An 11092-nucleotide genomic window follows, 5' to 3' on the forward strand; every position below is an offset into this window, starting at 1 on the left:
ATGGTATATTTTCGTATTTCTTTAAAAATGAGCCTTGTAATTTTATCTAAGATTCCTCTAAAATCTGTAATTCAATATTGTTTTCAGTTTTCTCATTTACAATGAAGTTCACACCTAAATTTCTCCCTCCTATATTCCTTTGTAGTAAAATGTACGTCCTGGTTTAAATTTTATTATGTTTTATTTACAGGTAGTTCTGATAACCATCCAACGTCTCATTTGATCTTATTTATATCATCTTCAGTAACCTGTGTTTGGACCCACTACTTCTGCAATTTATTGTACCTCAATAAATAGTAGCAGAAGTAGCTGGATTAATAAAATTGTTATTTATTTAGCTAAACTTGGTGCAAAAAGTGATGGTGTATAGCCACTGAATCCTTCAGTACTACTCCCAATATTAGAGCTGCCGTAAATGTTGGTACTGAAATCGGGACAAAATCCACACAAATTCAATCTTAAGATAAGAGCGGGGAGGGACTTCAAATGCCTGAAAAATTAACTCATTTTTCACTAGTGAGCTTGATACTTATATAAATATATTTGAAAAGAGCAAATAACAAGTTGCTTACAGACACAATTTTTGCACAGATTATTTTGAGGCTAGTCATACTTCTCAGATGAGTTGACAGCTTTTAGAAGAACAGGTTGTTTACTTGCATACTTGTAAAACTGCACAGCTCATTGGAAAATTATAAGTACACTGTAAGATGTCGTCAGTTGTTGATACATCCAAACGATTCCGTTCCTCAGTTTAATGAAAGAATTGGCTCAACATTAGAATTATGTGACACAACTGAGAACGTATATTGGCATATCTTTAGTAAGCATCTGTGAAAACAAATACTCGAGAAATCAGGTCCAGCAGCAAAGAGGCTAACAGCAGCTCATTTCCCGACTCACGCCCCATCGACAACAAGCAAGAAGTATGCATCAATATATTGCATCGCTTGATCCGAGAAGGGTGCACGCAGTACGATTGAGAAGGGAGACCAAATGGTGGTGTGAAGAATGTACTGTAGGATTGTGTCTACCTGACTGTTTCAAGCAGTATCACACACAGACAAATTCTGCTCAATGAAAGAGATGTTTAAATTCAATAAAATAGTATTGTACATTTATTTTGTAATAAATTCTGATTTATTACAATTACCAAGTTTTTTTTCTACCTCTGAATCTTCTAATTTCCAAAATAAAATGATTCTGTAAATATGTGATATCTTTCAAAAAACTTTAAACGGGAGTTGAGATATAGGATGATAATACAAACATCAGTTAAAAGGTTTTGCTTTTCTTCATTATCTTTTGGTCAGGAGAGATGCAAAAAAGGTGCAAGAGTGTACGACTTCCAAGGGATTGCAGCAGTCCCTGTGGCCCGATTTCTGAGTGTTAATACAGGCTGGTCTGGCTAGTCGATTCAAGTATAAAGACAAGTAGCGTGGTCGGCTGTCGGTAAAGCCCGGTACGGGGAATTTTAACGACGTTCGACCACTTAAGAGGGCAGACAGAGCCCCAAGAAATAGCGGGGTGTCAGAGAGATGACTTCTTACAGTTCTGTGAAATTCGATAATAAATCCCCGGTATATGACAATGCAAATCTGAATATATCAGCAATCTCAGATAAATCAGGCATATCCAATGACTTAACAGTATTTAAATATCTTTAAAACTACTGAAGTTACTATTTCACAGTAAATAAATATTTTCACAATGAACTCTGAATTAACAACTTTTAAACGCTTCATGCGATTTCAGCAAACAATATCTCAGATGTTAGCCTTGCATTATAGCTGACATCCCCAAAAGCTATGTATCTGCAGTATTTTATTTATTGATTTACGACCTCTTTTACAGTGTTTTCATTACGCAAATTCTTGTCAGAACATCATACTCTCCACAGTAACAAAAAAAATGAATGCAGCATGAATACTTTACATTTTGTTATACTTTAATGAGTAGTTTACTATTTTTCCAGTAACTTTATTTAAATGTTGATTGCAAGTGGTATTAAAAATGATAGGAAATTAAGAAGTTGGGAGAATGTGTTAGCTGACACAACCATTAAACAGAGCGCCAAAAGATGTTTCTGTCAAGCATGTACAAATAATTGTTTACACAGTATTTAGCGATAGTCTTTTGTCATTTATTGTGGGCATACTTGCTCAAGAATGCTGGCTTATGTATTACTGAACAATCCTTTGTAATTACTGTAAATGATCTGAGTGTAACCGATTGCTTATAATATTTCTTTAATTAGATATTGTTGTAATATATTAGTTTAGTGTTGTAAGTGGTTAAACTGATTCAGATTATCTCTGTAGAACGTAAGAACAAAGTACTTTTGGTGGGGCCGACCTTCAGCCAATGGAAGATCTAACAGTAGTGGAACACTACAGGAGTCAAGTGGAGACTGGGACTTTTCGAATGAAGAGCTCGAGGAAGCGATTCTGCACGCTTTTACATTTGTGCCTGAAGGAGGCAGTCCTGCCTGTGGTAACGAGGAGTGTTCTGTCACCTAGGTGTTTGATTCAGGGGTGGTGAACGGCTGCTGCAATACCTTAACTTCTAAAAGGACTTCAAGTTTTTGAGAGGTCTGAATGTGCTCCAGCGTAGGACTAACTTCTTCCGCTTGTATTACGAAACTGACGACTGAGTACGAGTTACCAATCTTTGTATCACGTGTGTTAATTTATGAGTCATCATGTTGTACACTGAAATGTCCTGAGCTGATGAATATTTCGTATATTGTGATCACGAAATTTAGTTTTTGTGCGTTTTTGATGACTGTTTAGTTTGGGGATTTTGCTACTATTCTTGCAACGCTCTCAACGTAACATTATTGCATTTGATAAGGGTATTTCCTGTCTGTATTTTAACTGGATAACATAGGGCCACTTTCTGTTTATTTAAAATGTAGTTTCTTGAATAAACATTGTTATACATAATTCTCTGTCATCTATATCAATTTCAGATATTGGTTTAGAACCCTTTTCATTGAACTACTCATTTGCCGTACCTTTTATTTTATATTTCTGTGTACCGTATTTATTAATTTTCCGTTCTAGCCAACGCATAGGCTATTTGACTGCAGGACCTCAGCTTCAGATTATTATTTGCAGCGAGTTAACTGCTGACAGTGAGAGCAGACATGTTCGCCTCAACCCTATGACTACATAGAGCTATTCGTTTTAAACGGAGCCGCGCATAGCCCAACTACTTAAGGAGCGAGCAATATCACATAAAGTCGCAACTGGTTTGCTCGTATGGAATGCTGCTTAGCGAGCAGTTACTCAATTGCGTGGGGGCTTCGAGTATACGATTTTACAGCAGTTGCGTTCGTGAAAAATTGTAGCAAACGTTACATGTGGGCAAGTTAGGTGTGGACAGCAACGCAGGCTAGCTGACGCTACTCCGAGTTCATCGTCATTGGCAGACCTGCACTTTCGGCGGCAGCGGTACAGCAGAAGCATCCAGAATGACCGACTAGTTAAGTACTTGAGCCGATAGCTTTAACATGTGTGGACACAAAGGGTCATCGTCAGTGATGGAGCTCATAACAAATGAGCATCCATCTAGTCCGAGTGGTTCAGATAATGCTAGTGGGTTAGTTAGTACTAGATCTGAACGTGGGAGTACCGAAACGAAACTTACTGATGGATCAGGGAGGGGAAGCAAGCTTTCTGACGATACATCGTCACAATTACTGAAAATTTTGTTAGCAATGTAACCTGGTACAGGGGCATTGAGTACAAAAACAGAACAGGAAATTTCTAATCTCAGTTCAAACACATAAAGTTTAAGAGCGGGGAACTACAGCCCACGAACGGACATCCAGCACCGGTACAGCGCAATTCTTACACATTTGTATGCTTGCAGCTGGTTACTGTGGCCGAGCGGTTCTAGGCGCTTCAGTCCGGAACCGCTATGCTGCTACAATCGCAGGTTCGAATCCTGTCTCGGGCTTGGATGTGTGTGATGTCCTTAGGTTAGTTAGGTTTAAGTAGTTCTAAGTCTAGGGGACTGATGACCTCAGATGTTAAGTCCCATAGTGCTCAAAGCCTTTTGAACCCACTTTTTTTTTCTGCATGCTTGCATTCAACATTCTGGCGGTTACACAAGTTTTTTTTGATGTACCACTATTTCACATTTGCAGTGGCTTATCTCGTATTTACCTGTGATCTTGCAACATTAATCACTTACATATGTTACCTGGACAAATATATTCCTGCAACTTCATGACTCTACATTAATTATTTTTTAGTGTTGCATCTGACAGCAAATAATGATACCTCCTGTGTGGATGCACACTACATACAAACTTTTGTGGGAACGAGGTGAAACTGTAAGCAGTGACGATAATGGACAGTGAATACTACATGTATACTTTGCGACAGGTTGAGAAGTTGAGTTAGACAGAAAGCGTGCTTGGATCGCTGAAGTGGTTAAGGTGACTGTTCTCGCAAAGCGAGAAATCTGGGCTCGGGCCCCGGTACAGCACAAAATTTTAATTTACCGTCGTAGGATTTCTTTCTATGACTGACTGATTGCGGCTGAAGCCTGAGCTTCTCTTACATCACATACCTTCATTTTCATTGTACATCAATGCTTACCTAAATGGCAGCTTGCCTCACAGATTTTCTTTTCATATTTTGGGCATTGTTTGATGATAAAGTGTGATGTTCATTAGGGTAATTCCTTAATAGTATGCCTTCTTATCTCTGTCTCACAGACTGATATTATGAGAGTTGCTATACAGATCGTAAGTTACGTACATGAACATATCTTATTGATGTCTGGGAATTTAGGAAATCGTTTCCGGAGTGTCTTCTGCTAATTTTCTTTCAAAAAAAAACACTCCAAACAATGTATGAATGTATGGTCTCGCGACCATATGAGTTACTGAAAATTCTCGGGCTTCAAGCCGCATCAGGTGTTTCAAAATTCAACGAGCTTTCGACTGTTCCCCTCGGCCTTTGTCAAGTGCTACATGACTATTTGACAATGGCTCGGTCGCAAGTTCATGGGATATTAATCAACAGACGCGGGAAGATTTTACTAACGCCAAACAATGTTTTTGATCTGGTGGGGAGCTAGGATCTGGGAGTAGTAAGGAGCCGAGCGAAAATAAAATTACCCATAGAGGCAAAGTATGAAAACAAATCGTTAGGCTATGAAAAATATCCGAAATTTATAATAGATACACACATCTGTGAAGAAGACCCGATACAGTATTTTAAGTAACATGAGTAAGTACGAAAATGTTTAAGAAATTTCCATATACAGCTGAGAAGGCAAGCGAAAAGAAAATTGTTATCTAAGTAGCTTGTTCAATCAAAGAACACAGAAACCTGAGCTAACGTTCCTGTCTGTGATCCAGACCCTTGCACCAAGTAAAATAATATCGAGATAGGAAAATTAGTTCAAAATTTTAAAATTTTATACGTTCACCTGTGAACAAGTCAAAAGGAATTGTTATTTCACTGATAGACATGTAAAATAGAATACACGACTGTCAAGAGAACTTTATCACAATTCAGCTGTAAACAAGTCAAAAGGATTGTTATTTCACTGATAGACATGTAAAATAGTATACACGACTGTCAAGAGAACTTTAACACAAACATCAATTACAAAAAAAAAAACGTAGCTGATGCATAATCGTAGTAATGCCTGTTTCACTAACATGCATAATCATTTCTCGAGAAATTCTAAAACATTTAGACAAAGTACAAATTAAATTTACACAGCAGTCGAATACAACAGAAACATAAAGGTATACAAATGACTCCATTTGGACTGTGTGTCAAAAGAAGAAAATATTAAGAAGACTTAAATACAGGAGACAACACTAAAATTTTAATAAAAGAAACGCTTACAGTTCCTGAAACTGATACCATCTTCTAATTAAACTATTATATGTCTTGGATAGATTCTTATTTACCATAATAACGATCCAGTAAGACGTATCGACAGAACACAGTAGCAGAATTACCCAAACAGTATAATCTCATTATAACAAATGACACTCAGAAGTGATGCACAAGAAGGGGTGTTGTCTCACGAGTCCGGACCAGCAGTAAACAGAAATAACGTTCCTCAACTATTCCTGTATCCGGCGGAAGCAAATCATGGGCAGTGTATGTCTTATCCACCAGCCGAGGCAGTACGAACACGTCTGAAGTACAACTCCAGAATCTGCCCCTTCGGTGCACAGGCGGGGTAAAGTCGCAATTCCTCAGCAGGCCAAGTCGTAGCCGACAATGAGCAACACCCATATTTTCGGGATAGAAGACGGTATTCTACGAGAGATCCCATAGGAAGAGCCACACCGCAGCCGATGATGAATGAGCCGCATGCATGTTTGCGGAGCTGTCCCACGCAGCACTAATCGGGATGCGAGGAAATCTATAGCTAAGCAACGCTACGCAGACAGTATACTCAAGCAAGAAATCGATATCGCCACTTGCACAGCTAGGTTTTAAAATGAGTAGTGGTACGGGAGAGTTTTTCCAAAACTGCTCCGTAACTTAATTAATGGCCATGTATCCCATATTAATCTACCCAGTTAAATTCAAATTGCTACTAACTAACAAAAACGTGAATGTTAATTCGTAGTTCGTAGTAATTGACGAAAAGTCATTGAGTAAAACAGAAGTGATTTCTGGCGTCCCCCAAGGTAGTGTTATAGGCCTTTTGCTGTTCCTTATTTATATAAACGGTTTGGGAGACAATCTGAGCAGCCGTCTGAGGTTCTTTGCAGATGATGCTGTCGTTTATCGGTTAATAAAGTCATCAGTAGATCAAAACAAATTGCAAAACGATTTAGAAAAGATATCTGAATGGTACGAAAAGTGGCAGTTGACCCTAAATAACGAAAAGTGTGAGGTCATCCACATAAGTGCTAAAAATACTTCGTTACACTTCGGTTACACGATAAATCAGTCTAATCTAAAATCCATCAATTCAACTAAATACCAAAGTATTACAATTACGAACAACTTAAATTGGTAGGAACACATAGAAAATGTTGTGAGGAAGGGCGGCGCGGGATTAGCCTAGCGGTCTAGGGCGCTGCAGTCATGTACTGTGCGTCTGGTCCCGGTGGAGGTTCGAGTCCTCCCTCGGGCATGGGTGTGTGTGTTTGTCCTTAGGATAATTTAGGTTAAGTAGTGTGTAAGCTTAGGGACTGATGACCTTAGCAGTTAAGTTCCATTAGATTTCATACATATTTGAACATTTTTTGTGGGGAAGGCTAACGAAAGACTCCGTTTTATGGGCAGGACACATAGAAAATGTAACAGATCTACTAAGGAGACTGCCTACATTACGCTTGTCCGTCTTCTTTTAGAATACTGCTGCGCGGTGCGGGATCCTTATCAGATAGGACTAACGGAGTACATCGAAAAAGTTCAAAGAAGGGCAGCACCTTTTGTATTATCGCGAAATATGGGAGAGAGTGTCACAGAAATGATACAGGATTTGGGATGGACATCATTAAAAGAAATTCCAATCACCAACTTTCTCCTCCGAATGCGAAAATATTTTGTTGACACCGACCTACTACATAGGGAGAAACGATTACCACAATAAAATAAGGGAAATCAGAGCTCGTACGGAAAGATATAGGTGTTCGTTCTTTCTGCGCGGTATACGAGATTAGAATAATAGAGAATTGTGAAGGTGGTTCGATGAACCTTCTAGCAGACACTTAAATGTGATTTTCAGAGTATCCATGTAGAGTATCCAGTAAATGTAAATAGTACTTCTCAATTTCATTTCTCAGTGGTGGAGGAGATATGTAATGTTTCTTTGTAAATTAATCCCATTGCAGCTTTCCAATAGCTAGCGTGTTGTAAAAATGTTTATAGCTGAAAGGTTTGGTCCTAAGGCAGGTATTGTGGGCATATGTGCATTGTCAGAGACAATGGTCGACTTGCACATAAAAGCTTCGCAGAGCCCTGAAGGTGACTTCCGCCAGACCATACCAGGTGTACCGGTATGAAATGAGCGTTTTTTGTGAAAATGAAACACTAATTTGGAATTGAAAAGTAAAAAAAAAATTATTCAAATTACTGACTATTGCTTTCTATACATTTTAACCAACTTTCTGGCAATTTGTGGACACCACGCCAATAGAAATGTTCGGCTTTTGAAGCAAACCAATCAGACACCCGATTTTCGACTTCTTCGTAGGTATCGAAGTGTTCTTCAGCCAATGCGTGTCCCATTGATGAAAACAAATAGTAGTCGGAAGTGGCCAAGTCTGATGAATACGGCGGGCGGGGTAGCAGCTCCCAGCCAAGTGTTTTGATTGTATCCTGAACCAGGTTTGCCTTGTATGCAGGTGCATTGTCGTGTATAAAAATTACTTTTCCATGTCTTCTGGCCCATTCTGGTCTTTTTTCGATCGATTCATAGTTCAAATTGATCATTTGTTGACTGTAGCGATTAGTATTCACAGTTTCATCGGATTTTAGAAGCTCATGACACACCACATCTTTCTTCTTGCCGAATCGAGCTGGTTTTGCAGTCGATGCTCATGGTTGTCCCGGATTAACTCGCGATTTTTCCCGTTTAGGATTCTTAAAATAAATCCATTTTTCATCGCCAGTAACAAATCGATGCAAAATTGATTTTCTTTCATGTCTTTGAAGTAAAATTTGATAAATGGTTTTTCGGTTTTCCGTCTGTCTTTCATGCAATTCATGTGGCACCCATTTTCCACACTTTTCGATCTTTCGCCGCGCGGGTTTAGCCGAGCGGTCTAAGGCGCTTCAGTCATGGACTGTGCAGCTGGTCCCGGCGGAGGTTCGAGTCCTCCCTCGCGCATGGGTGTGTGTGTGTTTGTCCTTCGGATAATTTAGGTTAAGTAGTGTGTAAGCTGAGGGACTGATGACCTTAGCAGTTGTCCCATAAGATTTCACACACATTTGAACATTTTTTTGTAATCTTTCCCATAGCTTTCAAACGGTCAGAAATTGTTTGTTGTGCAAAATCTAGCATTGCTGCCATTTGCTTCTGACTCAGAGTATCATCTTCATCCAATATTGCTTGCAATGCGGCGTCTTCGAACTTTTTTGGTGGTCTTTCCACGTTCTTCTTCTCTTACATCAAAATCATTATTTCTGAACCGTTGAAACCATCTTTTGCATGTTGCTTCTAATAGAGCATGATCAGCGTATGCCTCGACAAGCATTCGATGCGACTCTGCAGCACTTTTTTCAAATGAAAACAAAAAATTAATGCTTTCTGCAAATCATCACTTTCTGGTACAAAATTCGACATTGTTAACACGATGAAAACATATGATTTTGTTTGTCCCATAACTTGATGTATACTAAATATCTTTGACAGATGTCATACCAAACAAACAAAGAAAATTAAGGCTAATTCACAACAAATGTTCCCTATCGACACATTTGCATCTTAACTCTCATTTCATACCGGTACACCTGGTAAACAACCGCTGTGAGAAATAAAGGAAAGGATACTTTGTCAAAAAAATACATACCTGCAAGTGGCTGGGAAACATGACACACTCAGACCGGGAAGAATCGTCTGGACGCAAAGTAGGTCACAGGTGTTGTTGTTTAATTTTGGGAGGCAGGCGCGGGTTGGTTCATCAAAATTATTTTCGTAGCGGGAAGGATGACAGGAGTGCATACGTACGGTCCTTGTCATTGGCTAAAACGTGAAACCGTTCTCATGGTGGAAGAAAAGTTCTGGTTTTCATCTCACTCTGAAACATATCACACAGTATTGGCTAATCACGGCAGATTATTGAGGAGATGGGAGATTGTTGTTATTGTTATTAACTTTTTCGTTGGAACTCGGAAGCACTACAGCGGTTGGCTAACGAGAATCCAGTGCTGGGAGATCCAGAAAGATTTTTGAATAGGATAGCAGGTAGGGACTTCATCTCGGATCTCCAGTGGGGGAACACTTCTTTTCGTTGGTCTTGAGCAGTCAGCGGGAGAGATGCTTTCATCTTGGAGCTGCAGAGAGGGAGAACTCTGTCACAGAGCTGTTCATAGATGCTTATATCTTTCAGCTAACACTGCAGACATTATCAGCAACTGAGTTTTTGAGTGATGGTGAGAATAGGCGACTCATGACGAGGAGACAGCGAGGATGTTTGTTGCAAGTTAGAGTCATGGTTTCCTGGTCTGCTAGGTAAACTCAACAGGCACTCAGGCAAAGGTATTGATTTGTTAGTCGACTGCGCACAGTCATTGGGGGTACACGTGAACATTGCTAATTTGATTATTTCACTTCCACCCACTCGTGCCAAGATCTTATCGTGTTCCTTTTTTAATTCCTTTCGATCTTTGTGCACTTTATTATGAACTGTTTTGTCTATTGGAATACAGTTAATGCATTTTATTAGTAAACAAGATTTGATAATGACCTTTGTTTTTATTCCGTAGTTCATGAAACCGCTTTCTCATTGTATCTACGTGAGTTATGATACCAATGTTTCATGTTTCATTGGGCTACTCCTGTTTGAATTCAGATGCTTATTAGTTTCCGTTGCGCGCGTTTTTTCTTAATATTTCACATGAACTTATGGGGGAGCGGTCTGTTCACTGCATGGTCATTGGGTTCAAATCTTGTTAGTATCTCAGTGGCATGCTAAATGGTCTACCATAGTCTCACAGTAGGAGAGTAATAATGACCCGGAGCACTATGGGACTTAAAATCTGTGGTAATCAGTCCCCTAGAACTTAGAACTACTTAAACCTAACTAACCCAAGGACATCATACACATCCATGCCCAAGGCAGGATTCGAGCCTGCGCCCGTAACGGTCGCGCGGTTCCAGACTGAAGCGCCTAGAACCGCTCGGCCACACCGGCCAGCGGAGAGTAATAAAGTCATCTGCGAGAAAAAGTCTTTCATTTCACTAATCTGTATATGAGTTGTAAGTCGCTGGCGAGGTACAAAGACATTTTATGTACTGTTTTCGTCTGCTAAGAATGTTACGGTCTTTAGCTGCAAAGCGAAATCGTATTTGTACGCAGTACTTTGGAGGTCATACTTTATAGACCAATTTCGTAACAGGTCGGTTGAGATTTGAGTTACCTTGCCCATGC

This window comes from Schistocerca americana, chromosome 6 (assembly GCF_021461395.2).
Source record: "Schistocerca americana isolate TAMUIC-IGC-003095 chromosome 6, iqSchAmer2.1, whole genome shotgun sequence".
NCBI lineage: Eukaryota > Metazoa > Arthropoda > Insecta > Orthoptera > Acrididae > Schistocerca > Schistocerca americana.